General features: G+C 37.5%; 1 protein-coding gene across 5 annotated transcripts in view; it reads left to right on the top strand.

The window, feature by feature from the left end:
* The window catches only part of ADGRB3 (adhesion G protein-coupled receptor B3), a 685,483-nt gene that overhangs the window by 185,097 nt on the left and 473,475 nt on the right, over nucleotides 1–26,911 (top strand). The gene's annotated exons all lie outside the window — the stretch shown is intronic.

The following is a 26,911-nucleotide window of genomic DNA, read 5'->3' as shown; positions in this document are numbered from 1 at the left end:
ACAAGCGTATTATTAATGCAATATATTTTTATTTTTAAAAATGGACTTAGTTTATATTTTCAATCTGTATGATACAAATTAAATAATGAAGGTGCCTCCTGTTGTTTAGTTTGGCTGCCTAGGTGGTATACAGATTATGCAGACGATATTCATAATTGTACTTAGTTCTCTGCTGTCTGGGTAGCATATTTTAAGGAATAAAATGTAATCTCAGTGAGCCAGCAAGTCATTTTACATTGGAAGAAGATGTTCCAGCACTCTGTTCGAGAGAACAAAATGCATTCACACAGCAAATGCTATTTGGACATCCAAGACTAGGCTTGAGTTTAAGAACCTTTCTTTGTGCCTCTGCAATTTAGAGACAGCACTGCCTCAAATATGTATAATATTTTCCAACTGAAATAAAATGTTCACTGGCCTGTAAAATCATGTCTTTAGCAGAGCACGTTGATGTTGAAGTGTGAGTGGGACTGTGGGAGCAGAGGGATGGAAATCAAAATTTAAACAAAATAAAACCGAATCAGTGGCTCCATGTAGATTCAAGTGATAGACAGTGAGGCTAAAATATTTTATTGACACCCAAAAATCAAGAAACTTTCAAAAATAACTAAAATCTAGCAGGAATCAAATAAAATGAGTGTTAGAAATGTAAATTTAAAGTACTGAGTTCCACAGAAAAAGATTACCTACTATCAGCATATAATTTTTTTATATGTTCCATCCATGAACATGCAGCCTCAAGGTCCATATTGTCCCTTATTTGGTGTCCCACATAGCCTGCATCTCAAATGGAACAGACAAGGTTTAATACGTGTGCCTTTCCAATAACTGCCCTCACATCATGGCTGCGGTGCCAAAGCAAAATTCAGTCCTAACAGTTTCTGGCATAAAAATAAGTAGAGAATTTTATGAGACAAAGTCAAAAGAATGAAGGAATTAAGGTGGGGTGAGATGTTACATAAAATTACTTAGATCTTTAATGCAATAATCTACATTATTTTAGCATCAGTGGAGAGAGGGAAGGGAGATTTGTGATTCTCTGACTTGAAGCTCTATAGAATTAATTTAATATTTTAGAAAGAGTTAGTCATTTTTCAAAGATGTATTCGTTTTGGTAAATTAAATGTTGTGGTGGATCCTGCAGGAGGTTCGACTCTGACCTGTGTTGATTCAAAGCTGAAGAGTGTCAACGATCCAAAATCATCACGCTGGTAATGCCTGCTTGTTAGGAGAAGTGAGTAAGTTGTCAAGAAGGAAAAAATATTAATTATTCAGATGCTTATAATGGAACTGTGCTAATACCCAACGTCCTATCTTTGATGGATATAAAACCGGAAACGTTTTTGTTGACAAACACATTTAGTAACTTCAGGTACCTCTTTCCTGGGATCTGCTTTTACATTGACATGTAATCAAAAGGGCTCACTTAAAAGACAAGTTTTCAGGTTAATTGTTCTTAATTTTCCCACGTTCATCTTTAAATGAGTATCATGTAACGCAAGTACTGTTTTGCACATTGATTAAAATAGAAAATAACGTTCTGAATGGATTTTACTATTATTAGAAGATGAAATAAAATAATCTCATCTGAGATAGAACATAATGAAAAGAACGAGTATTTGAAGTAGCTGCAGCTGCTCTGCAGACACACTGAATTCACAGAATTATCGTCAGTGAGTTGAACGATAGATTTTTTTTAAGAAGAGCAATAAATGGCTACGGTCTTACTCTCACAGCAGAGGCAATAACAGCTGTCCCAACTTACCTTCAAATAGAATCATGGTACATGAGTCTCACTTTAAGAAAAGTTTTGATTTCTTGTGAATCGGAAGTGTTTCCATAACCATAGTCAGTCAGCAGTCTCCATTAGCAAGTGTTATTTTTGACATTTTCAGATCTGTGATGGGATCAGAACCAGAAATGCCTTGCCCTTTACTTGGACATGGACGATAAAATGCTAGATAAAGGGGAAACAAGGAGAAAAATTCAAAGTAAGCAAAGTTCATATTCAGATTTGGAATTTATAACGTAAACCAACTTTTTCTTCTATAACCTAGATCTTTCCATTCCAGCTACAAATTCAGTGTCTAAAAGCAATACATAGAACTTGGGATTTCTGCCTTAGTTCTCACATCTACATGGTATTGGCTTTGAGAGACTTACCGATCACACCTTTCAGTTTAAATTAAAATGACTGGTGTCTAAAGATACAGAAAAGCAAAGTGAATTTCTTTTCTGAACTTTTCCTAATTTCAGTCCCAATTATTGTGCCTAGGTGACCAGAAATGATATATTTAAAAACACTCATAGAACTGAAAATGTCTGTTCAATTGACTGCCCAACAGAAGGGGAGTGTGGAGAAGGGGCCACATGTAAGAAAGTGGTAGGGACACAGTAGGAACCCTGGTGCTGAACCAGCTCTGAGTATAAAAGAGAGCGAAGATGTCACAGTGGCCACCAGGCCTTCCTTCTCATTGAGGCCAATGGTGAATGCTAACGTGGAGAAGACAGAAGGAAACACTTGTCTGAGTGATTTGGGGCATGTCCACTTGGAGGCATTCAAGAGTTTTGTGGCTATTTAAGTGGCAGGTCATTCAGCAGTTGAGAGAATGAGGGTAGAAGTCCAGAGAGAAGACTGGGTTGTATTAATCAGATTACTCAACCGTGATTTTCTGTCTGTGGGACACAGTGGTCTGTCTTGTTAAGGTCTCAGAGTCATTGGATTTAGTTAGTATTGAATAGGGTAGTGAATGAGATCTCCTGGGTGAGCCTGTGGTCTGGGAGAAGGCGGTCAAGTGTGGGACTCAGCGAAAGCCCTTAGCTGAGGAAGTCATCAGAGAGGAAGGAAGGGGAGGGACCAGGAGAGAAGGGAGACTGGAGAGTCAAGGGGGGATGGTGTTGAGAAGAAGGCAGTGGTCAAAAGGATCGGACTCTGCAAACAGTCAAATGAAATGAGAAATAAGTTGTGCTTCGGAGATTGGGGAAAATAGTTATTCTAATTATATCCTAAATTGTATCCTCTGCCCCCAAAGCATTTCCATCCATCCCTCGTTAGAGGGCCAGACGGTCTTGGAGATCACTCCGGCATTTTCACTTCCACCATGCTTAACTCTTTGGACTGGTCCCACCACGATCTGAGCCCAGATGGACTTAACAGAGTCAGTGATGACATTGCTGGCAGGATCATGGGCAATGGTTAAATATGAACTTGGCAGCTACCTTTTTTTGTTACTGTCCCCATGTTAAGGAGTTTAAATCAGAGCATTTCATTTTAATTACCTATGCATATTTTAAAGCATATGTTCTAAATTGGACTTTGTATCCAAAGTATGCAAAACCTAGTAGGATTGAACAGAATTAATATAAAAATCCTTAAGGTGATTTGCCATAATCACATTTGGAGAAAAGACCCTTGACATTCAGAAAGTATTTTTTTAATTTTTTATTGAAGTAAAATTGATTTACAGTGTTGTGCTGGTTTCTGGTATACAGCATAGTGATTCATATATATATATATATATGAATCTTCTTTTTCATATTCTTTTTCATTATAGGCTATTACAAGATATTGAATGTAGTTCCCTGTGCTAATATTAGAACCTTGTTGTTTATTTGTTTTATATACAGTAGTTTGTATCCAGAAAGTATTTTAAAGTAGTAATGTTACATTTAAATCTGACTGAATTATTAAAATAACTATGTGTGCTTCCATAAACATGAATAAAATACAACACTGATTACGTTACCATTTATTTAAAAGTCTATATCATTAGAATCAATAAAGACACAACCTTTTTCTAACTTTGTAATTATTCAGGTATTTCTCCTCTTCAACTGACTCTTAATTTCTCTGGTGAGAGGACTCTTCTGGCTCATGTCTGAGTTCCCCATTTGCTTTGCTTCCAGACCCAACGTCCAGAATTAAGATAAAATGAAGTATTTCCCAATATATCATATCAACATAATATCAACAAAAACCACATATCTGGTTTGATGAGATTCAATCTTGCTCCTGCCTCAATGAAATCAGCTCGCACTGAGTGTTTTCCAGTCTTCAGATTAGCCTCTTTAATTTCCTCATTACAGCTTTGACCAGTGATGAGGCTGGTTGGAGTGTGGCACTAATACCATCAACTCAGGGTTTGAATTCTGCCTGGGACTTTTCGCTGTCTTTCTCAGAGCCACAGATCCACTCTTAACCTTGGCCACATTTTGCAACTGTGCAATATTGGTTAAAAAAAAAATAAAGGGGCAGTGGGTGGACAGACGTGGAAAATCTATTTACAAATCCATTTATATACCTGGGAAATGAGTTCAAAGATTGTGTCTATTCGGGATGAATCAGTAGCACATTTGTTCTCAAGGAGCAGCATGTTTTCTTTGCCCTGCCTGAGATCTGAATTTCCTGTATTGATGATCCTCCAATATTGACCTGTCATTATCTGCCCTCTGTGAACCTTCTGGTGTGCTGTTATCAGAAGACTGAGGAGGAACATAAGCCTGTCTCAAACCTGACTCATTTTTCAAAGCATGACTTTCATAAGACATGTTTATTTCCAAGGCTCATGATTTTAAATCCAAATAGCCATCTCCTTTCTGTACAGGAGAGAACATTTGTAAGCAATATACAAACCCAAGATGTTATAATGTTTCTTGATTCAATTACATGTAACATTTTATGCTGAATTATTTTAAGAAAATTATGTAATAAATGAAACAAATTAACAGGTAGTATGCAAAATTTTTTCATTAAAATAATTTTAAGGTAGTACATAAGCTAAACTAACTAAAAAATTAAATCTGTATGGGAACACAGAGCTTAAAAATATTATAGATACTCAGTTTAAAATACTGATACTGTGAAGGCCTTTTAGTATCAAAGGGACACAATACATCAGGTCATTCAGGTTGTGGCTTTGGTCAGGTCTAAAAGTTGAAAATCTTATCATTGAAATCAATTATTATTATGCTGTTTATACTTTCAAGTAGTAAAAAGAAAAAAAATTCCTTATTATGATTAGTTAAGTATTCTTACCTGAAAAGATGAAAAAGTATTTGAACTCAGAATTGTCAATATCTTCCTATTTTTCTGAAATCAGTGTAACAATTGGCTCAATATTATTTAACTTACTAAAACAATAGAAATTCATTAATATTATTGCAGATTTATTTAAAATAGAAAAAATAACTTTCTTGACAATTACTCTACTAAAAGCAATTCATAACATACAAATGATTTAACTCTCGTAATTGCTGGAAAAACATTTTGTAGTTATTGCTTCAAAAAAAGCAATATTTTTTCCTGGAATTAGAAATGCTGAAAGAAGGGAAAGGAAACATTAATTTATTTGATATTATAGCCAGGCAAAGGGAAAACCTTTTCCTTTGTACCAGAGTGTAAGCTTCATGTGGGCAAGGATTTTATCTGCTTTGATCTCTTCAGTATCCTCAGCACTGAGAACAGATTTTATATACAAGTGATTGATAAGAAGCATCAAATGAATGAAAATGAATCCGATAATCTGGGAACCATCTCCTATTTATACATCAACATAATTGTGCTGTACAATAATAATAATAATAATAACATGTAAACAGAGATGAATGAACTTTTAGGCATCGTTCTGTGCAAGTCCAGTCACTTGTCCAATCTGTACAGAACCCAAAGCTTTGTGCCCTCGCAGCAGGGTCTCGCAGTCCCCAAGCTCCCCCAAGGACAGACAAGGGTCCAGTCTGGACCAGGAGAAGGTGTGTGTAGATCAACACAAAGCTAATGACCAGCCCTGTAAGGAGTAATCACTTGTAATAATTACTTGAACATCATAGTCTCCTGAGTATGTGCCAGGATTTATTTTAATTCAGGAAAAATAGGATAGTATTAAAATAACAATGGCACTGTGCTTAAGGTTTTGTGCATAGCTAAATATAAAGTTTACTCTTAAAAATCAAAAATATCAAAGCTTGAAGGCAGTCTGATGGTTCCATTCTGTGACTGGTTGATCTGAATTCAAAGTTATAAAACAAAGCAACTTAGAAAATAACCACCTTGTGTGGAGGACTGGAAATCTGGAAGATCGTAGCCAAGTTGAACTCCTTCAGGAGAATCCTTCAGCCCGATGCTTCCGCCGCCTTTTACATTCTGAGTTCGTTTTGCTGAGTTTATTCACGGAGACTCCATCTGTTCGGTGCGGAGGGAGCTAGAGGAGCGTGTCTATGGGAAGCCTCTCGCTCCGATCTGATGAGTCACTAGAGCAGGAAAGGACTAAGATGACGCCCGAATTCAGAAGAGCTTGTGAAATACTCCTGATAACATAAAGTTCAAGATTCTGTTTTGAAGAATCTGGGTCAGACCACAAGCCTACAAGTTTTGGGCAAATCAGGCATAAATATTTTATTTTTTTCTCCAACTGAAAATTACTGCTTAAGTCAAATTGAAAATATTTGAGTTGAGACAAGCAGTATCTAGGTCATTTAACAGCTATGCAACTTCTTTATTTGTGTCCTTTAAACCCTTTAAATATTTGGCACACCCTATTAGGGGAGAATTTTAAAGGAAAGGTCAAAAATGTTTGTCAACATCACAACACTTGGAACTCTGAGTTTGTACGGTGGGACTTCAAGATAAGAGGCTTGGTGTTGGGTCTGCTAAAGTAAGGTTGCCTTCCTGGTCCTCACCTGCTGCTCTGGGGAGTAGGGGGTTCCAGGCTGCACAGAGGGGTTAGGCCATCTGATACACCATTGGCCAACAATAATTTTCAGATTCAGCTTGAATTGGTATCTTTGACATCAATTTAAGCAGCTGTTCTGTGATTGGAGGCGACTGATCTTCCAGAGGAGTTTATATTTAGACAAAATATATGCAAATGATGCGTGGCAATTCCTTGCTCTCTTATTTTCATAAGAAGGAAGTGTGTGTTAGGTTTCTTTTGCAATTAGGAAAAAAAGATAACTATCCTAAATGTAAATAAAAATAATCTGGAGGAGTTATTAAGGAACCAAAGTACATCCCACATAAACATGAGGTATGATCCAATTACTGTGTTTTGTTTTGTTTTTCATTTTTACCCTGGCTTTTTCATCTTGTGTTCTTTTTTAAAAAATTTTGAGCCCTTACACACGTTTATAGAGTTCCTGTGTTAGAGAGGTCACAACGTCCTCAATTTCTTAGATTTGAAGGAGTCTTTTTATAGTTGTCTGTTTTTCAGCACAATTTTTCTGCTTGAAATTCTTCATCTGTCTTGAGTTCTTCATGGCCTTCTCTCTCTCTCTCCCTCTCTCTCTCTCTTTTTTTTTTTTTTTTTTTTTTCCTTGTGGCATTTTTTTTGGATTTGATTTTGGCTAAAATCGGTTTTCTTCATGAAGAAAGGTTTAGTGAAAGTTATTTCTTTTCCCCGGCCCAGCGGTTTTGTAAGAGCTGTGTGGGGCGAGGGGCTGGTGGGATGCGAGCTGGTCCATGCCAGGGCCGCCCCGCTCCAGCCCGCTGCCCTGCAGGGAGCCCGTCTCTGCTCCTGGCTACCAGGGATGCTGGCAGGCTCATGGTGATTCATGTGTGTCACCAGTGCTGGGCATCGCAACTTACTTTTCTCTAAGACACAAAGACACGGGTGTGACGAATCAGAAGTCCACCTTGCATTAGAGATGCCACAGATGTGCTTTCTCTCGTCTGGCTCCATCCTCCCAGCTGCCCTTTGATGAAGGGCTCAGGGATTTTGAGCCTATCTGCCCAAACAGCTCTCATCTTTGTAGGTGAGGCGTACTGGCCTGGTACTGAGGGGTATTTGCTGCCGGCGAGCTGCAGGGGCAGGGACTCACTCTGGACTTCGTCCCTGGACGAGGGCCAGTTTTCACTGCCCTTAGCTGCCTGTCTTCTTAGATCGTGGTTCAGGACTGTGGCCATTGCCTAGTTTCACCAAGAGGCGTTTTTCTTTCCTGTATTTGCGTTCTTCTTGGTTAGTTTCAAAAACAAGAACCAGACAGAGGCAGCCTTACTTCTGGATCTTTAACTGGATGGTCTAGATTACATTTATTTATTTTATTTTATTTTTAATTTAATTTTATATATATATATATATTTAATTGAAATGTAGTTGATTTACAATGTTAGTTTCAGGTGTACAGCAAAGTGATTCAGTTACACATATACATACACACACACACACATATATGTATATATTCTGTTCATATTCTTTTCCATTACATGTTATTACAAGAAATTGAATAGAGTTCCCTGTGCCACACAGTAGGTCCTTGTTTATGTGTTTTATATGTAGTAATGTGTGCCTGTTAGCATTATGTCCTTTGAAATTCTGAGGAGCTGCATGCTACGGGTACTGATAGATGTTTAATCTGCTATGGAAAAATTATTTATCCAAGTTTGTCATAAAGAACAGCAATGCATAACTTCTTACCTCGTTTCCATGTACATTATTTTAAGAGTAAAGTGTCTGTGAAAGAGGATGTGTGGAGAGAGGATGAAAATAAGTTATACATGAAGATGTGGTGGGGATGACTTTAAAATTCATTTTCATTTGATTGTAAAATTCAGGGTGTTAAAAGCCCATGTGTCTCAAACAAAACAAAACAAACCAAACACCTCCCTTGTGAGGATCCTAATTTAGAGAAATTAGAAAGCTGCTTAGCTTTCCTGCCCCCCACCCTCCACTCACCAATCCAACCACTGACCCTGCCCCCCCACCATCTAAACCCTTGGACGGGAAGAAATGAATTACCTCCAAGATTCACACACACCAAAAGCCAGGAGCTGGATGGAAAACACAACAACACCACTAGAGACCTTTTTTTTCTGTAACCACTTTGCTGACTATGAAGCTTTCCTGGGGTATAGAAATTAATTAACAATCTTGATTCAGGAGGCTGGTCCTTTTGACACTTGCTACACTGTGAGACAGGTGAGAATGTAAGCGTGAATAAAGAAGCTCACAATTCAAATTATGAAGATAAAGAAAAAATGTATAGAAGTCAGTAATATAATTTTGCACTAAAATTAACTTTCTATACAATACATTCACTTTACATATAGCATAACTATGTGTTATTTGTACAACTCTACAAATGTGTTTATAAATAACATGATAAAATTAATCTGCAATTTGTATAGTTAAAAAGTAGATAAATGCAAGAATTTCCGTAAAGTGCATGCCCTTTAAAGAAAAAGGGGGTATCCATAAAAAGTTTCATTTGCTCTTTTTGAAGAGTTGAAATTGGCTGAAAACTGAGTTGTGTCATTCAGGGACAGTTTATGGCCCTTGCCTATGAAATAGATATGGGCTTAAAGACAGCCTTTCCTAGATAGGATTATAGTCTTTCTCATTTGAAAAATTGGTTTGGTGACCTGGGGTCTATTGCCTGGCTTCTGAAGGCCAAGCTCCCATCTGAGTGGATTTATCATTAGAGCCACCTCTGTACGTGGACTCCCGCTCCCTCCCCTGAAGGAGAGTGCTGCTGTCTGAGGATTTAACCAGGTTTAAAGTCTATTTGAAGTAGCAACTACCAAGCATTCTCTCAAGCTGAGCCCATCAAGGTTAACTCCCAAGGCTCTTCTGCTATCATCGCCTTGATTCTGGAGCTTGAATTTTCGGCACCTAAATTTTCACTTTCCTGTGAAAAAAATAATCAGAGGGAAAAAGAAGTATTCAGAAAACAAAAATGTATATGTATATTTATATATATAAATACACACACACACATACATACAGGGAAATACCAGCCTGGTATATGACAGGTAAATGAATGCCAGGAACTCAGCAGACTGTTACCAGGATGCCAGTTTCAGAAACCAGTTGGTAGATGTTGCAATAAATAGTTTATGGCTTTCCAGAACCTTCACGCCTCACCAGGGCTCATTTCCCAGAGTCTCCTCAAAACAGAGAAATTAGCATTAGCTCTGTCATGCTAATTTCGCCTCAGAACAATCAGCCCTCTCTAACCCTTGTCTCTTCACGCCTTGTAGCTCATCTGTTTACCATAACATGTGGGCAGAGATGTAGCTCCTGGGGCACATGCAGCAATTTGTCTCACTTCCTTTTCTTGCTTTAACAAAGTATTAAAGGAAACAAATAATGACAACAACAGACTTTTATTCCTGTGCTGAACTGGAGTGACTTCATTGTTCCCCGTTTCTCATTCCACAATCACCTCATTTGGCAAACACAATCAATTCAGATCAGATGCAACAGTGAACAACACTATATTCCTTTCGTCTGGTAAACTATTTGGTTGGTAAAATGAAAGTGGTTGTAGCAGAGCCAAAGGAGAAAATGGAAAGACCGTTGATTGAAGTAGGACTTAGGACCCTAAGCTGAGAGTTCTCTATATATGGACTCGGTTTATAGAAGTGGCTCTACATCTCTGTGCCTGATAAGCTGATGAGCAAAGTGGATAAATGCTTCCACTAATTTAAAGGATTATTTGGCGATCATTTCATGTTGTCTGTATGTGTTTGCTTTTTTTTTCATCCCGCTTTGTTTCAAAATATGTTTGAAGTGGCTTATGGAGACCTATAGAGTATGAGCAGATAATTGGAACAAAATTAAGTCACGGCAAAGAGTAGGCTACACGCGGGACTTGGTCGGTGCTTGGTCTCTAGAAGTCAACCCCAAAAGGAGAGAAAGCTCTGTGGGTCCACTGACCTGAACGTTCTCTTTCTTTGCTATGACTAGTCATGAACAGGGTGGTCCCGATTAGAAAGACGGTCTTGATTTGCATTCAAGGATAGAACAGAAGTCCCTCTTCTGTCATTTTCTGACAGTTTTTCATCCTCATCTGGCTTCTCACGAAGGCCAGGTGAAGTTGTGTTACTCTGCCGTCCTTCCGCTCCAGGGCTGTAGCACATTTAGTCAAAGTTTATCTGGAACCATGAACTTCAAAAAGTACCGCTTCTTATATGATGATTTGATTATGTAGAATGTCAAAGGCAGCAGCATTCTGAAAGGTCAGGTTTACCATTTATTTCTATGTGAATAGCACTTCCAGTCCTGGTATGTTTTCTCTGCCTTTCTTCCAAGTACCCAGGAATGCAGTGTCTTGCTGAACTCACTTTAGATAGATGCTACCTTCTAGGAAGAAAGTTCCAATCTCCTGTTGGTGGTGTGGACCTTCTCCCATTGTAGCCTGGCAATCCTGTTCCCCATTGGCCACTGTTAAAACATATGAAATCAAACGGTGTAACTAACATGTAAAAACCACATTCAAAAGGGACCAGTGGAGGATTACATTTGCAAAAGAAGAAAGAAAAAAAAAAGTGGGGGGGGGGTTGTTAACAAGGTAACGATTTAAGAACTTGAAGCATACAACTGAGAAATTATACCCAGAAAAGATATACCAACGTCAAATAGTTTTTATTTACTTATTTTTTTATTGAAGTATAGTTGATTTACAATGTTGTGTTAGTTTCTGGTGTACAGTGTAGTAATTCAGTTGTACATATATATATTTTCTTTTCATCATAGGTTATTACAAGATATTGAATGCACTTCCTTGTGCTATACAGCAGGACTTTGTTGTTTTATCTATTTTATATATAGTACTTTCTATCTGCTAATCCCAGCCTCCAAATTTACCCCCCACTCTTTCCCCTTTGGTAACCATAAATTTGTTTTATTTGTCTGTCTATTTCTGTTTTGTAAATTTAGTTCATTTGTTTCCTTTTTTTTTAGATTCCACATATGAGTGATATCATATGATATTTGTTCTCCTCTGTCTTACTTCATTTAGTATGATAATCTCTTGTAAAATATTTTTTAAAAATCTAAAAGATTTAAATGAGGAAAAGCTAGAATTTATTAACTATATTGTAAAATTAAATAACAAGTTATTAAATCAAAATGAAAAACATTTATAAATTTTAAAAAAGGACTAGAACATTTAAAACAAAACAAAATAAAACAAAAAAACCCCAACAGGGTGGTAACCATTAAAAAACAACATTAAAAAAAAATCAGTGAAGAACAGTCTATGTAAAAGCATAAATCTTCCATATTGGTTATTCAGTCCAGGTCTCCTAATTTCATCTTGCACTTTGGTAACTACTACATAAATAAAAGACATTTTATGATTCCCATTAACAACAACAATAAACATTTCCATCTAAAAAGCAGAGGGAAAATGCTAATCTTCATTCACTCTTAAAAACTAAGAAGGCAGGTAGAAACTCAAGTTTTACATGTTTTCATTTAAAATTAGCTTTTCCTACAAATATATTGACTCTTGGAGTTGTCAACTGAAATAAACGCACAGCCTGAAAGTTGAGAGTTATGTTTTATTTGGCGGGAGGACTTGAGCTGGGATGACAGCCTCTCACATGGCTCCAAGGGACTGCTCCGAAGAGGTAGGGGAGGAGCCAGGATATATAGGAGCTTTACAACAAAGACCAGGTAGTGGGAACAGTAAAAGATTACTTATTAACTAAAGAAAAGCAGGCATCTCAAGTTAAAGAATTTAGTGCTTTTCTATGTATGGGAGGAAGCAAAGATTTGGACTTATTGAAATCATTCCTTTGACAAGCATCTAGCTATCTAGGGCCAGGATCCTGTCCTTTCTTATTTTACGTTCCCTCAGGCTGCAAAGCCAGGGCTACAGGCTTCTCTTCACTGTTGGGGGTGGTGGCAGTGGCTGATGACTTGATTGGCTTCTGCATTCTTCCTTTACTGATATGGCTTGCAGCATTTTTCATTCACAGAGTGAAAAAATCATAGAAACAACATAGTGGCTATTGTTTTGTATCAATCTAAGGAACTAGCTGCCAAATATTCCATTTCTATTTTTAGAGGATCTTCTCTTTCTCAGACTCCTAACATTTTTTTTTTACCATGTTTTACGTAATTCTACTAAAATATGTTTCTATTTTTCTCTGTGGTTTACAAAATCACAATTTCAAAATCAACAGGGAAAAGGAAAATTCTGACTGAGGAACAAAATAATGCAAACAGTACTTCTGTGTTTGTTCTGCCGAAATGTGTTTTGCCCTAAAAGTTAGTATTCTTTCCATGATCAAACCTATCAAAATTTAGAACTTAATAATTAGTACACATACACTAACATTAAAAGAAACTTTTTCTGAGGTTAACTTTTTCTGAGAACAGAACTGTTCGTTGAATTTTGAACACTGACATTTCAAAGACTAACCCAATTTTTGATGTATCTTCCCAGTAAAGAAAAAGGCTATAACCTGATTAAAATTTGTTGGAGGAAAACAGAAGATTGCTCTCTAAGGTTGATTAATTTTTTTAAAAAATGTTAACGCTCACTCAGACTTGTGGTGAGTGAAATGTCTAAGTTGTTTATCAGGAAGATTTTGAAGAGGAATAATATGTGCTTTGATGTCTTTTTTAGTTGAAAAATGGTTCTTGAATCATGAAAAAGGGCCTTTGGAAAACATCAGTGTCCTTAAATTAAATCTTTCCCAGTGGAAGTACTTTTATGACTTATTTTTATTAATATCATCTTAAAATCTGTGTCTGGGGATTTTTCAGGAGAGTCTAAGGAATGACCAGAATGTATAGGCTGGTATCTGAATCACACAGTTCAGTTAAATTCAGACTTACGATTTTTAAAAAGACTCAATGAAATTTAAAAATCATCTCTTACTTAGGAAAGGAAATAGCAACCGATGAGTAGCTAAATTATACACACAAAAGTGTTACACCCAGGTTATCCAAGTCCAACCTGTCATTAATCTTTGATTAGGAGCTACCTAATGAAAAATTAGAATATTACAGCAGTTTTACATATTTGCTTCCAGTTTTTAAAGAAAAAAGTATTTCATTTTGGGGGCATAATTATATAGGCTTAAGAATACAAGCAATATTGGAAATTAAAGATGAAAAATTAAATTCTACTGCTCTAAAACAATCATTTTCAACATTAGCTGAACACCATCCCATACGTTTCTCATTGCACTGATTCCCTTTTCTCTGTACAGAAATACGGCTGGAAATCTGGGTCCATGGATGGATGGGTGGCTGGCTGGCTGGATGGGAACATGGAAGTACTTTATAATATGGAAACCATAATGTAGATGTGTTTTTTTTTAAATAAAAAACAACTCAGTTTGATTTGAAGTTCATAGAAGAAAAGTAAACTGGTATAAAGATGAAGAAAACTTTTAATGTCAAATAAATGATTCTTCACTACAATGTAGTATCTCTTTAAAAAAAAGGCCTCTTAGGTTAAAGAGAGAGCTGGGGAGGGAGTAGGGAAGAGATGAGGACAGGAGAAAAAAGACAAAGGAGAAAATAGCAGGACAGGATGGAGAAGGGAGGAAAAATTTTTTTAAAGACAGAGTCGTTATTCAAAACTATCTACTTTAACTCTATGGGCTCTCTGTTTAAAAGATGAATATATCACCACTCATTTTGATACAGCATGTTATTGTTTTTACATCTCCCTTGGGTGTGACATTCATATTTTGTCCTGTAACCTCAGATCCCGTGGAGTGTTATTACTCTTTCTGAGTCACCGGATTCAGTGTGCCTCACCTGTCCTTTTACCACGGAGTGTCAGTTCCCCAGAGTTTATTTTCATTTACTTCTTAATTGGACGGATTAATGGTCTACCTTTGTTTCTTATCTGTTTTCTCGACGCATACCTCGGGGAATTGCATTATCTTAATGTTTCCTGTTTAAGAATACTACCTTCCTATTGCCTTTATACATAAATAACATTGTGACTGGCTATAAAATTCTTGGGTTACACTTCCGTCACATTACAATGTTACCGGCGTTGCTTTATTACCTCTTGCCTTGAACGTTGGAAATACCTGATGTTTTCCCTCCTATTAAGCAAAGTTTTGGGGGAGACGAGAGAACACTGTAGAGTTAATAGGTTAACTAGCCCATGTCTTGGCATTGACTATTCTTTATTAAATTTGTTTGAAACAGTGTATTCTTAAATGTATAGATTCAGTTCCTCATTGAGGGGACTTATGTTACAGATTTAAAATGCATCTTCTCTTGCATTTGCATGGCTCTCTGCTTTATGGACATAAATGATCTTTGTGCTGGATTCCTTTTGTCTTGCTTCTATACTTATTTTACTCTAATCATTTTAATCCCTTACATTAAAAAAAATCAGCCTTCACTATATAAACATCAGTGTTTCCTCAATATCACTTATTTAATATTTAATCAGTTTTATTTGTACTGTTTCTGAATTATGTATTGTTCTGTAACAATGGAATTATGATCCTGGGTTTGTGGTTCTTAAGTTTTCAGCAGCCATCTTAATCTCATGTAGTTGCCTCATGTCATCTTTGAACTCTTTTTCGCAGAATTCACATTCTCAGTGTTATTTTTAAATCATGAAATGATTGTGAGGAATTCCATTTTGTTCCATGAGTTAGTTTTCTTCCATGTTAGACACTTGATCTTTCTGTCTTTATTTGCTCATAGTAGGAATTCTACAAAGATGTTCTATGTGCTCTGATTCAATATGGTCAACATGTTTACCCTCTTCTCACTGTACCTGATACCAGTTAGGTTTTCTTTCAGAGCTGCAGATCGAAGGCTGTGTATTTTGTTTTCGTACCTTTTTTTTTTTCCTTTGGTTGCATGTACTTTAATTTTTTTTTAAATTTTTAATGTTTTAAACAATTTTAAAAGTTACTTTCAATTTACAGTTATTACAAAATAGTAGCCATATTCCCTGTGATGTACAGTGCATCCTTAAGCTCATCTTATACCCAGTAGTTTGTACCTCCCATTCCTTCCCCCCTATATCGACCCTCCCCACAACTGATAACCACTAGTTTGTTCTTTATATCAGTGTCTGCTTCTTTTTTGTTTTCTTCACTAGTTTGTTGTATGTTTTAGATTCTACATATAAGTGATATCATATAGTATTTATCTTTCTCTATCTCATTTCACTTAGCACAATGCCCTCCGAGTCCATCCATGATGCTGCAAATGGCAAAATTTCATTCTTTTTTGTGGCTTAGTAGTATTCCACTGTATAAATATGCCATATCTTCTATATCCAGTCATCTGTTGATGGACACTTAAGGTTGTTTCCATACCTTGACAATCATAAATAATGCTGCTATGAACATTGGGATGCATGTATCTTTTTGAGTTAGTAGTTTTGGGTTTTTTTTGGATATATATACTCTGGAGTGGGATTGCTGGGTTATATGGTAATGGTTTCTACTTTTAGTTTTTTGTGAAACCTTTAGTTTTTTTTATGAAACAGTATGGCTGTTTTCCATAGTGGCTGCACCAATTTACATTCCCATCAGCAGCGTAATCAGGTTATCTTTTCTCCACCTCATTGCCAATATTTGTTATTTTTTTGTTCTTTTTGATGGTGGTCATTCTGACAGGTGTGAGGTGCTACCTCATTGTAGTTTCGATTTGCATTTCTCTAATGGTTAGGAATATTGAGCATCTTTGCTTATGCCTGTAGGCCACCTGCATGTCTTCTTTGGAAAATGGCTATGTAGTTCTTCTGTCCATTTTTCAATCAGACTGTTTTGATGTTGAGTTTTATGAACTATTTATATATGTTGGATAGTAACCCCTTATTAGTCATATCATTTGCAAATAACTTCTCCCATTTCATAGGTTGTTTTTTTCTTTTTGTCAATGGTTTCCTTTTTAAGTTTAATTGGGCTTCACTTATTTTTTTTTTGTTTTTATTTCCTGTACTTTAGGAGACAGATCCAAAAAATATTGCTGCGATTTATGTCAAAGAATGTTCTGCCTATGTTTTCCTCTAGGAGGTTTAGAGTATCTGGTCTTAACATTTAGGTCTTTGATCGATTTTGAGTTTATCTTTGTACATAGTATTAGGGGACACTCCTATTTTACTTTTTACATGCAGCTGTCCAGTTTTCCCAGCACCACTTATCTAAGAGACTGTCTTTTCTCCATTGTGTATTCTTGCTTCCTTTGTCATAGGTTAATTTTTAAAGTCAGAGGTAAGGGCAGAGTGAGTGGAACTGGGTGGCTGGGCTGAGGTGCTACCCAGTCTTTGTTAGATTTTTCTCTCCTTTTGAAATTGTGTTACATATTTGATTCTGGAGTCACGCTATCTGATTTTAGGGGGGAGGGTATAGTTGATTTTCAAAAAGCTGGACTTGGGATCAGCAATCCAATTCATTCTGTATCTTCCAGAATCTTCACTTCTACTCCACTTTACTAATAAGGATGCTTACTCAGGTTTACGTCCCTACAGATTAAGCACCTTTAGTGGGGGTTAGTAAGCTTGTGACTCAGTGGTTTTAAGGTAGAACAAGGTGCCAGCAGGTGCTGCGCTCAGCAAGCCCCCCCCCAGAGACCACGTGCCTGCTCTCCCTTCTCTCTGTGTCTCTCTCTTCTCCTCTTTCTTCCTCTTTTTCTTCGTGTAAGTCTTCTCTCTCTCCGTTTTGCTTGCTTGTTTTTGATTGTTGTACGATGTTAGCCGATTACCTTGTCTGCATACTTTTTTTTTCCTTTGCATGACCATTTCTTCTTCATTATGAGGTATCAGTGGAGAAAAACCTAATAGTATGAAGAGATTTTAGTCTTCTTAACCCAGAAGTCCCCATTTAATCTTCGAAGTTCTGCACAAACATTGTCAAATGATTTTCCCAACACCACATATAATTTTTAATGATCATTTATTTCTGAGACAATTATACTACATGAACTGCAGTGTTTGTAAATACCTTGCCTTTTCTTTTAAAGTGCTTTATTAGTGACAGAAAGCTTACCATAACGTATTGGGATGATCCTTAAATATATCTTTGAATTTTTTTCCTCTGATCAGTAGGTAAAATGACATTTGGAGAGTTTCTGCACAGCAAATAGAAGTCACATTAAACATACAATTTCCATGCAAGCAGTTTAACTTCCTTCTGAGATTGTTGCCTGATCATAAAAACAGAAGCTACATTTTCGCGTTGTGCAGTGAGCCATGGCTTCTTTTCTTACATGAGTAAGACAAAAACACATGTTTAAAATCTCTTTATCATTTATTCATTTCAACACTGATTTTTATAATCTGTTGTAGTATGTTTTTAAGTCCTTGTGCTGTAAGTCAGTAGTTACTAAGCCACTTCTAAATAAATTGACAATTTATATTTCTTGTTTTAAAAAAAAAAAAACAAGGGTTTGAAAATCATATATCAAATCAGGTACTTACAAATATATTCTCATCATGAGGATCTAGATTTTTTAGTTATTTTGTGATGACCTTGAACTCTGTATTTGAAAAAACATATTTGCACTCTATGTCTTTTATATTTAATTAGTAAGATCTCCACAAATAAGAGCATTTTTGTAAAGAGATTCAGGACTCTTTAAGAAACTAAATGTGTGTACGTTGAATATATTAAGTTAACCTAATATAGAAAAACAGAATAAATATGGTAATGGTTCTGTGATAAAAATGCTCCAATTATTTTATATAATTTGTAGAAAATTGTGTTAGCCAATTACTTGTGCATCTTTAAAGACTATAGATACACACTTGAGTTATTGTCAAAAAAGCTCATAAAGACCATCTGAAATTGTTTTCTTTCAGAGGCAAAGAAATGCCTTCTGGCTTCATTAGACATTTACATAAAAAAAAATCCACCTTTTAGGATTTATATCAACACCATTCGTGACTTCTATTTAATAGAGTTTCCCTGAAAAAAGTGCTATGTAAGCTAATCTACTGTGGTTTTTAAGTTCTGAACATTTTTTTTTCTTTAAATAAAACCCTGTAGCTTTCAATGCTGCACGCTGTAACAAGCTGGCTGTCAAAGACTGGGGAGCTAATTTAGCTGGAAATGAATTAATGCCATCTCATGTCACGTTAATTTTGTTAGAATTGCGTCTCAAGTAGAAAACGTTGGCTTTGAGTATGGAATAATGAGTTCCTTCTTTAGGCTCAATTGAGTACAATGCCAAGAGTGGAAACCATGTCACCTTTGTGACTAGAATATTAAGTGATGGATGTGTATTGTTGAGTGGCAAAAATGTCCTCAGTGCAGATGTGATCAGTTTGACCAAGTTCACTATTTGAATTCATCCCTGAAATAATGTATAGTTGGCTTTGTGTACATTCTAGAGCTCAGATTTTTTTTTCTCTAAGAATTCTTATTCATTAGTGTATATAATTTATTTTTGCCCGTGGGTAAACTTTTCATCTTTTCTGCAATCATGACAAGCCAGAGCAGAACAAATTATGATATATCTTTGTACAACAATACCTGACAGAAATTGCCCAGAGTAAATAAAAAGAAAAATGCATTTGGGAAAAAAGCAATTAACTTATGTTATAATTGAGTGGAGATTTCATAACCTGTATTGTTTCCAAAAGATTTTAAAGCCTGATATTTAGTAACCATAAGTTGGAAATAAATGAGTGGTTTCATTCAATTGTTGGCAAAACATTTAATAACGTTTTTCATTCTGCAGTGATTCTTATCTTTCCAAGTAAAAAAACAACCCAGTTTTTTTTTTTTTTTATTGGAGACAACATGAAATCCATGTTATTACACAGAGAAACAACATGTGGGCAATGGGGAAAACAACTAAAATCTGAACTATTTCTGTTAATATTTTGAGTCAAAAACCTAATTGTAAAGAACATGCTTTGTTAAACATAGCTCTGTGAGGGGTACGGCACTGCTATCTGCTCAATCTGGAAATATTCTCAGTATTTGTCAACTTGGGATCTGTTTCATGTCTCCATTTAACACTAACTAGAGTGCTTGTTCTAACCTGGGCTTGCAAAAAACAACGTAAGTGATGTGGGAAGGACCGAAGTCACACATGGAACATAATGTGTACAGCTTGTTAGAGAGTTCACTGAAACGTGAGTAAAGATAGCACAGGTTACAAATAGCAGAGTTGTGATGTCTGTGTCCAGATCAGGGAAGTGCTGAAATCCTTAACCAAGTGGGTGCAAAGGGAATTTTCTTCAACCCCGTCCTCTGCAGACCTTTTATTAATCATCCTAATTCTTAATTCTGCAGCATCTGCTCGTTCCTCGCTGTGTTTGTTTTGTAGTGATCTATATAAGGACGGCTACTTCCTGCTGTCAAGGCATTCTAAAGGTGTTCTGTCTTGGCTTGATCCAAGACTCTGTGGGCACAGACTGTCAGCTGTCCCTCTTAGCACTTATTGTTTCCTTCTCTTGGACAATCTTTGCAGATCTCTGCCCCTGGCTGCTGGTTTTCTGGAAATCATTTTTCTCTATTTAGTTTGCATTTTTGCAAGTCAAGAGCTCGGCTTTGAGAGCTGGGCTGGGTGATGCAGAGAGGTGACTCACCCATACGGAATGGTTCTCATTGTGGCAAAGGGTTTGGCTGTGAAGAAAAGTAATGTCCAGCCTGTGCCAGCATTTCGCAGATTTAGAGTCTGAACCAAGAGATCTTAGCCACCATGTGCTCAACTTCATCCTCTCCAGCTCGGAAGCTAGAGCACACATCTCTCCGTGTTGGTTGCTTGCCTTTCTGCTATGAACTTGACCTCATTTCTGCTCTCCACCACCCAGTCCCCACAGCTGCTCTCCTCCAGCTGTTTTCATTTCTCCTTCAGGGCAGAGTACCCATGGAGAGCATCCTTGCTGGACCTGGCCTGGGACCCTCTCCCTGTCCCCTCCTCCTATAGGTAGCTTCTCACCTCTCCTGTCTGCCAGAGAAACTAGACCCAAATAGGATGGCTCTGGGCGGGAAGGAACCTGCTTCCAAACTTATTCTGACATAAAAGCGCTCCCCTTGTGTCCCAAGTCTTTGTTGCATTATTAATTATTCCCTTTAGGAAAGTTCAGGTTTCCTGTGTAACTCTTTCATGCCTGCCTCGTAGTAGGTATAAACTCTTAAACATCTCCAGATATCTACAACCAGGGTGACGGTGGAGTAGGCTTTCTAAAGCCAACAAAAACTCTCATTTTAAATACTTGTACATAGCAGGTATAGCTTTACCTTATAGGGTCTTCAAATAGTTTCCTGTCTACTACTGAATGAGAGACTACCAGAACGTGAGCTTTTTGATCCATAAAATTAAAATTTTAATACTTGGGTTGGGGGAGGGTATGGCTCAGTGGTAGAATGTATGCCTAGCATGCACAAGGTCCTGGGTTCAATACCTCCAGTAAAAACAACCAAAAAAACAAACAAACAGACAGACAGATAAATAAATAACTCCCAAAGAAACCTTAAAAATAGAAAATAAAAAAATTTTCAATACTTTACCCTAAAAAAACTAAAAGCATCTATAATTTCTACTTACTAACCTTTACATTATTTGTGACTCCTTAAACGTATCATGCTAAAAGTGTATCCTTTTTTCTCAGATATTATATATTGCTTTTTTATTTGAGATGATCAGCCATTTTTATTCTCCAATATGCAGCATTATTAAACAAAATAATTTTGTAACTAGTGTCATCATTTTTGTAAACAATGACAAATTCTGCTCTTTAAAAAACAATGGGAAAATGATAACATTGTAACTTACTAGACTTCATTATTTCATGAAATATTAAGAATGTACTGGATTGGTAACAAGTCCACATTGTTTGTGCAACTGAGTAACATAGCCATTGAAAACTATTACTTTATTACATAGTAGAATGCTGTTTTTAAGTTACAATGATAAATAAAATTTTAAAAGATTTTTTAAAAACTATACCTATTACTAACCAAATTAAGGGAGGAAGGTATTGGTATTCACTGGGCCAATTTTTTCTCAAGTTTTTTATACTCAGAACTACTTTTCACTCTTAAAAATGATTGAGGAGACCCCCCCCAATTTTTGTTTATATGGGTTATATCTATTAATTGAAATTAAACTGAGAAAATTTTAAATACGTATTTATTCATTTAAATGAAATAATGTCTATGGCATATTAATAGCAATATAATCTTAATTAAGAGCATATTTTTCAAATCCAAGCAAAAAATAATGGAAAGAATGGCACTGTTTTATGTTTTTGCAAATATCTTTACTGTCTGGGCATATGGAAGATAATTGGACTTCCATATCTGCTTCTGCATTTAGTGTGTATGTTTTACTGTTTTGACTATGTATATACTGACATGCTATGTATATAAAACTATATATAAAAAGAAATTCAAGTCTCACACAGGCAGGTAGTTCAAAAAGGGAGGACTGTTTTAATATTCTTTTCAAATAACTATGGGTATTATTTGGTACTGCCCTAAAACTTAATAAGGGATAGTATCTTTAAAGTTACTTAAATGTAGCATCGGAAGCCATATCAATACACATTGCACACCCATTACATCAAAATCCTTTGGTCTATTTTGCACTTCAAATGGATGTTTTACCTGTGCGTGATTCTGACCTTGAAGACCCCAAAAGCATCTTGGGTGCCCCAAGGGGTTCCTGGACCACATTGGGAACCACTCTGCTAGTCATTGCTTTTGGAAAACAAAATGACAATATGAATCAATCCTGTTATCCTCTGCTTGCATATTATGAATCTGAGTCTAGTTGAGTGGACGATGGCTAGATTTTATCTCCCGGCTAGCCTGGGTTTGCAGTCCACCTCCACCACTTACCAGCTGTCTGACTTGAAACATTTTACGCACTCTTTCCTATACCACAGTTGTGCAAATATGCACATGTGTAGTATTTCATTTTCAAAGAGACCATATCACAATTAACTCCCTTTAGTTTATTTTTTTGCAAGGTACTCGATTTTGATTGAATCTCATATTCAGCGATCATTAGCCTAGCCTAATTTTTAGACACCTGGACTCTGGGAGCCAGATTTTCTCAGTCCAAACCCAGATTATGCCATTTTTCTAGTCTACATGACCTTCAGAGTCCTCATAGGGCCCTTTATGAAGTTGTGAGAATTAAATAAGCTGAGACTCTATGTGTTATGTGCTTAGAACCGTGTCTGGCGTATGGGAAGGGCTAGCTGAATGCATGCTATTAATTACTACCGTGACTGTTACTGCTGCTAATGATTATTTATGCTGCTGCCTGGGCCCTTTTTGCTTTCTCAGGAGTGAGTCGGACCCTCTGCTATCCTGGCTCCCAACCCCAGGAAACTTATTTCAAGCTCTCCAACTCCAGGGACACTTTCTTCTAGGTGGGGGTAGGGGTCTCCTATGACTCTTGCCAAATAAATGTCTCTGCAGACCCCCTCCTTTCCACAGTAACCACCTTTGATAGCCTTGATCTTCCCCAAAGTTCTGACATTGGTTTTCAACCATTCCTTCATGAAATCTTTCTTTGTGGATATGCCTGTCACTCCCACTGGTGTCTGCTACTTACCCGATGGACATCGTGGATGAAACAGGAAGTGATCCATCTTAATGTGCCATCACACAACAAGAACAACTCAGGAGAACACAGAAGGGACCTGAGACACTTTGTATTTCTGTACAGCAAGTGGCGTTAGCCCTTAACAAGCATCATCACTTTTCATCTTTCCAGTGATTCGGGGAGGCACTACTTTTTGTCCTCCCTGAAGTGAATACTTATTATCTTTTCTCATTTCATTGTACTTTTCATATGGTAAGCTTTGTGCATACCCACCACCATTCCAGTCCTCAAATGTTTGCTAATCATCTCCATTTTCCCACCAAACGTTCTACAAGGGCTAGGCTAATAAAGGAGTCATTTTTTTTCCATTAATTATCACATTCTATTTGCCACCTGTTTGGATTTCCAGAGATATTTGAAATATTCATAAATCCAGTTTTGTCAGTACAAATGAAAGAAAATGGCCAGATATATTCATTTAAGAAAAATGTATTAACGAAATTTCTCATTTAAGTTAATATTAAAAGTGAATTGTTATTAAAATTGCCTTATATTTATCACGTAAGACAGCCTGTAGAGCTTCTCATTGCATTTTGACTGTGAAGTTTAAGGTAATTTGGAATATTCTAGCAATTAGGAGAAGTCATAATGTCACGTCTGAGTAAAATGATTGTATCTGTTACAATGATTATGAAGCACAGTTACTGATCTTCAATAGCATTTATAATTCTCTTTTGGTGCAATTCAATCTATTTCCAAGTCTCACACATTTAAAAAATCTGTATGTCCAAGTGCATAAAAGTTGTTCATTGATGAACACACTTACGAATGTACACAGGGACATATTAAAGGTAAACGCTCAGATGTCTGGCTTATATTGAGAATGGATTTTTCTGAAGAGATGAATTTTTGAAATGCCTGGTGATTGTTGCCGGTAAGCACAGAAATTAGCTAAATCTGGCCCCAAACTGCATTACATCCAACCCTGCTTTCCTTCACAGAGCACAGCCTGTCTTGAAAGCTCAAATGAACTTCAATTATTATTCCAGTGATACTTGTAGTATAAAATAATGACTGAATGGCATATGCCTGACACTCAATATTTCTAGATCTCTGTGCTGTTTGAGTGTTGTGTCTTTTTTTTTTCTCCCCCTTAATTACATTTGCTTTCAGGCTACCAATGTTTGCTCTCGTGTGGTATCTCTTTCTTTTTCTTCTCTTCTCCTTTCTTATAATTGATTGCTTCTCTTCCACTGAGGGCTTTGTATCATAGAATCAAATTTATTTGATCAGGGTAAAAATGAATAATGAAGCTCTAAGGGCTTTTTTGTGAATAAAGCTTGGTGCATAGATTTGCAATACTTCTATGGACTGCCCAGGATACACTATGACTTAATTCCTAGGTGTCACTTGATCTGTGTCTAAGTAAGCTTGTCATAAAAGTGAGGTGTGTGAGCAACAGCTGTTTGCTAGTTACCCCCCTGTGCCTTCTCTCCTTCTTCTGTAACAGAACTGTCACCTTTAGCTGGGGCACTGGCAGCCAGGAAGGGGCAGCTGTGTGACTTAGTTCTGGACAAAGAGGGGAAGGAGAGGGTACCATTTTCAGGACTCAGCCTGAATGGAAGCCGTGTGGGTTTTATGCCCCTCTCTCCATCCTGCTGCTTGGAATTCACAGTTTCCCCTTTGGCGGGTACAGGATGACAGTCACACCCGAGGGATGATGGGGCAGAAGGTTGACCAGGAAGTCCTGGAACTAACAGCAAAATAAACGGCTTGTCTTTTGTTTAAGCCTCTGTTATTTGCAGCATATGTTACGCTTCTGCCCGTGAATCCTAATGAATATAAGTGAACAGTTAATTGTGTGAAGATGCATCTTCTTTGCCCTAGGTGCTGGCCAGTTCATTTGCTCTTGTAGCCCTGGGGTTCAGGGAAAAACCTTAGTAGACTTTGCTTAAATCTCACCCACTTGGGCCCTGAGGTTTGAAACATTAGTTTTCTGAAGATAGTTGGCTGCCCTTACATTGTTGATTTGCTAGACAGTAAATCAAGCAAGTACTGCTGAGTGAGGTGTTAATTAGAACGGACTCTTTTTCTCAGACTCGGACTCCAGTTGGTAAACTAAACAATATACTGTAAGTTCTGATGATGTTGGCCTATTGAAGGTTTTGAGGCAGTGAAGAACTTATCTGCCTTCTACCCTGGAGGCTGAATCTTGGTCTGCAAAGTTGTTTGTACTTCTGGTGTCAGCTGCCTCTTCTCCAAATGTACATTCAAAAAATAATAGAAGAGACGAGAAGAGAAGAGATGAGAAAAGAAGAGAAGAGCCAATAGTAACCTGAGTCTTGGTGAAACTGCATTTAATTGAGGCATTTAACTCACTGGGAGGTTATGTATAAAACTGATTTTTTTTTTCCTTTAATCTTTCAGTGCTCCTCAGACCCTTTCCTATACTCTGACAATATTTTGTATAAGTTGCTCAGTTTTCTTGTGATTTTGGTTATTAAAAGCCCAGTTCAGTTCTCAAACTTAAGATTTCATTTTCTCTTCTTTCTCAAGCACAAAACATGGCCGTGGCTGACGGGCCTGGAATGGGAAGGAAAGAGAAAAATCTGATTTTTCTCATCTCATCTCACCCTACGGGTTCACCTTCTCTAGGATGAGAGGATGAAACACCGGTGTCTTGTGGGAGGGCCCTGCAGGGTCTTCCTGTGGCTCAGTTTGTCAGGGTGGAGGTGGAAGACCCTTCTGGATCATGACCCTGCAGCCCTCTGAGCCCTCACCCCTGGAAAAGCATGTGCACACTCCAATCCAGGCGCCCCTTCATCATGGGGGGCGCTCTCCTGGGTGGATGACTGTGGAAGAACTCAAGTCCTTGGCCTCCTCGTGGGACCATGGGCCTGTGGGCACTGTGGGCATTCCTGTATCGAATGCTGGGCTTGTGGGGGCCCAGACCCACCCCGTCCAGCCACACTCCCTGCTGTCTCTCCTTGCTGTTTCTCACCAATTCTCTTTTGTCCAGAGGTGCCAGAGTCAGATGATTAAATCTATTCCTTCAGTAGCTATCTGGCCAGATGGGAGTATGATAACATCTTTCTTTCTACCATGGAATTGCCACTTACGCTGTGGGCATAATGCGGCAGGCCAGTGACTCGGGTTGGTAAAAGCATTACCGGAGACCAGGAAAAGTTTGGGAAAGTTTAATAGGGACACTGTTACAGGCAACAGCGGGCCACACGGAGGAGAGATGCCCGTGTGTGCCCCGAGGGTGGGCGTGCAAGGTCTTTTATTGTGGGGAGAGGGCTGTGCACACAAGGAGTAGGGGCTACCTGATCAGTCCCTTCTCAGGTCCCTGGCTGGCTGTAAGGTCTGTCAAGGACTTCTCTGAACAGCAGATTTTACAACTTTGATCAGGGCAGGATGTGAGACCTGTCTAACTAGGGTATTGTGAGATGGGCTCTCTCCTGGGGCCATGAGTTTTGGTAGGGTAAACACACATCAAGAGATTTTTTTTTTTTTTGTCCTGCAAAAATGCAGGTATGCGGAGTGGTCCTTCAGTGGGGAGTGGGGGTTAAGGGGTCAGTGGCTCCAGGCACACAGAGAGCCCAGGAGTGGGGGCTTTATGACTCTAGCGAGTGCCAGCCAGCTTCACATCTTAGTGGTAACAACATTTTCACAAGAGGTAGGCG

The sequence above is a fragment of the Camelus ferus genome, chromosome 8, assembly GCF_009834535.1.
Source record: "Camelus ferus isolate YT-003-E chromosome 8, BCGSAC_Cfer_1.0, whole genome shotgun sequence".
Classification (NCBI taxonomy): Eukaryota; Metazoa; Chordata; class Mammalia; order Artiodactyla; family Camelidae; genus Camelus; species Camelus ferus.
The sequence above is the reverse complement of the archived record's forward strand: the minus strand, read 5'-3'. Positions and strand labels throughout refer to the sequence as shown.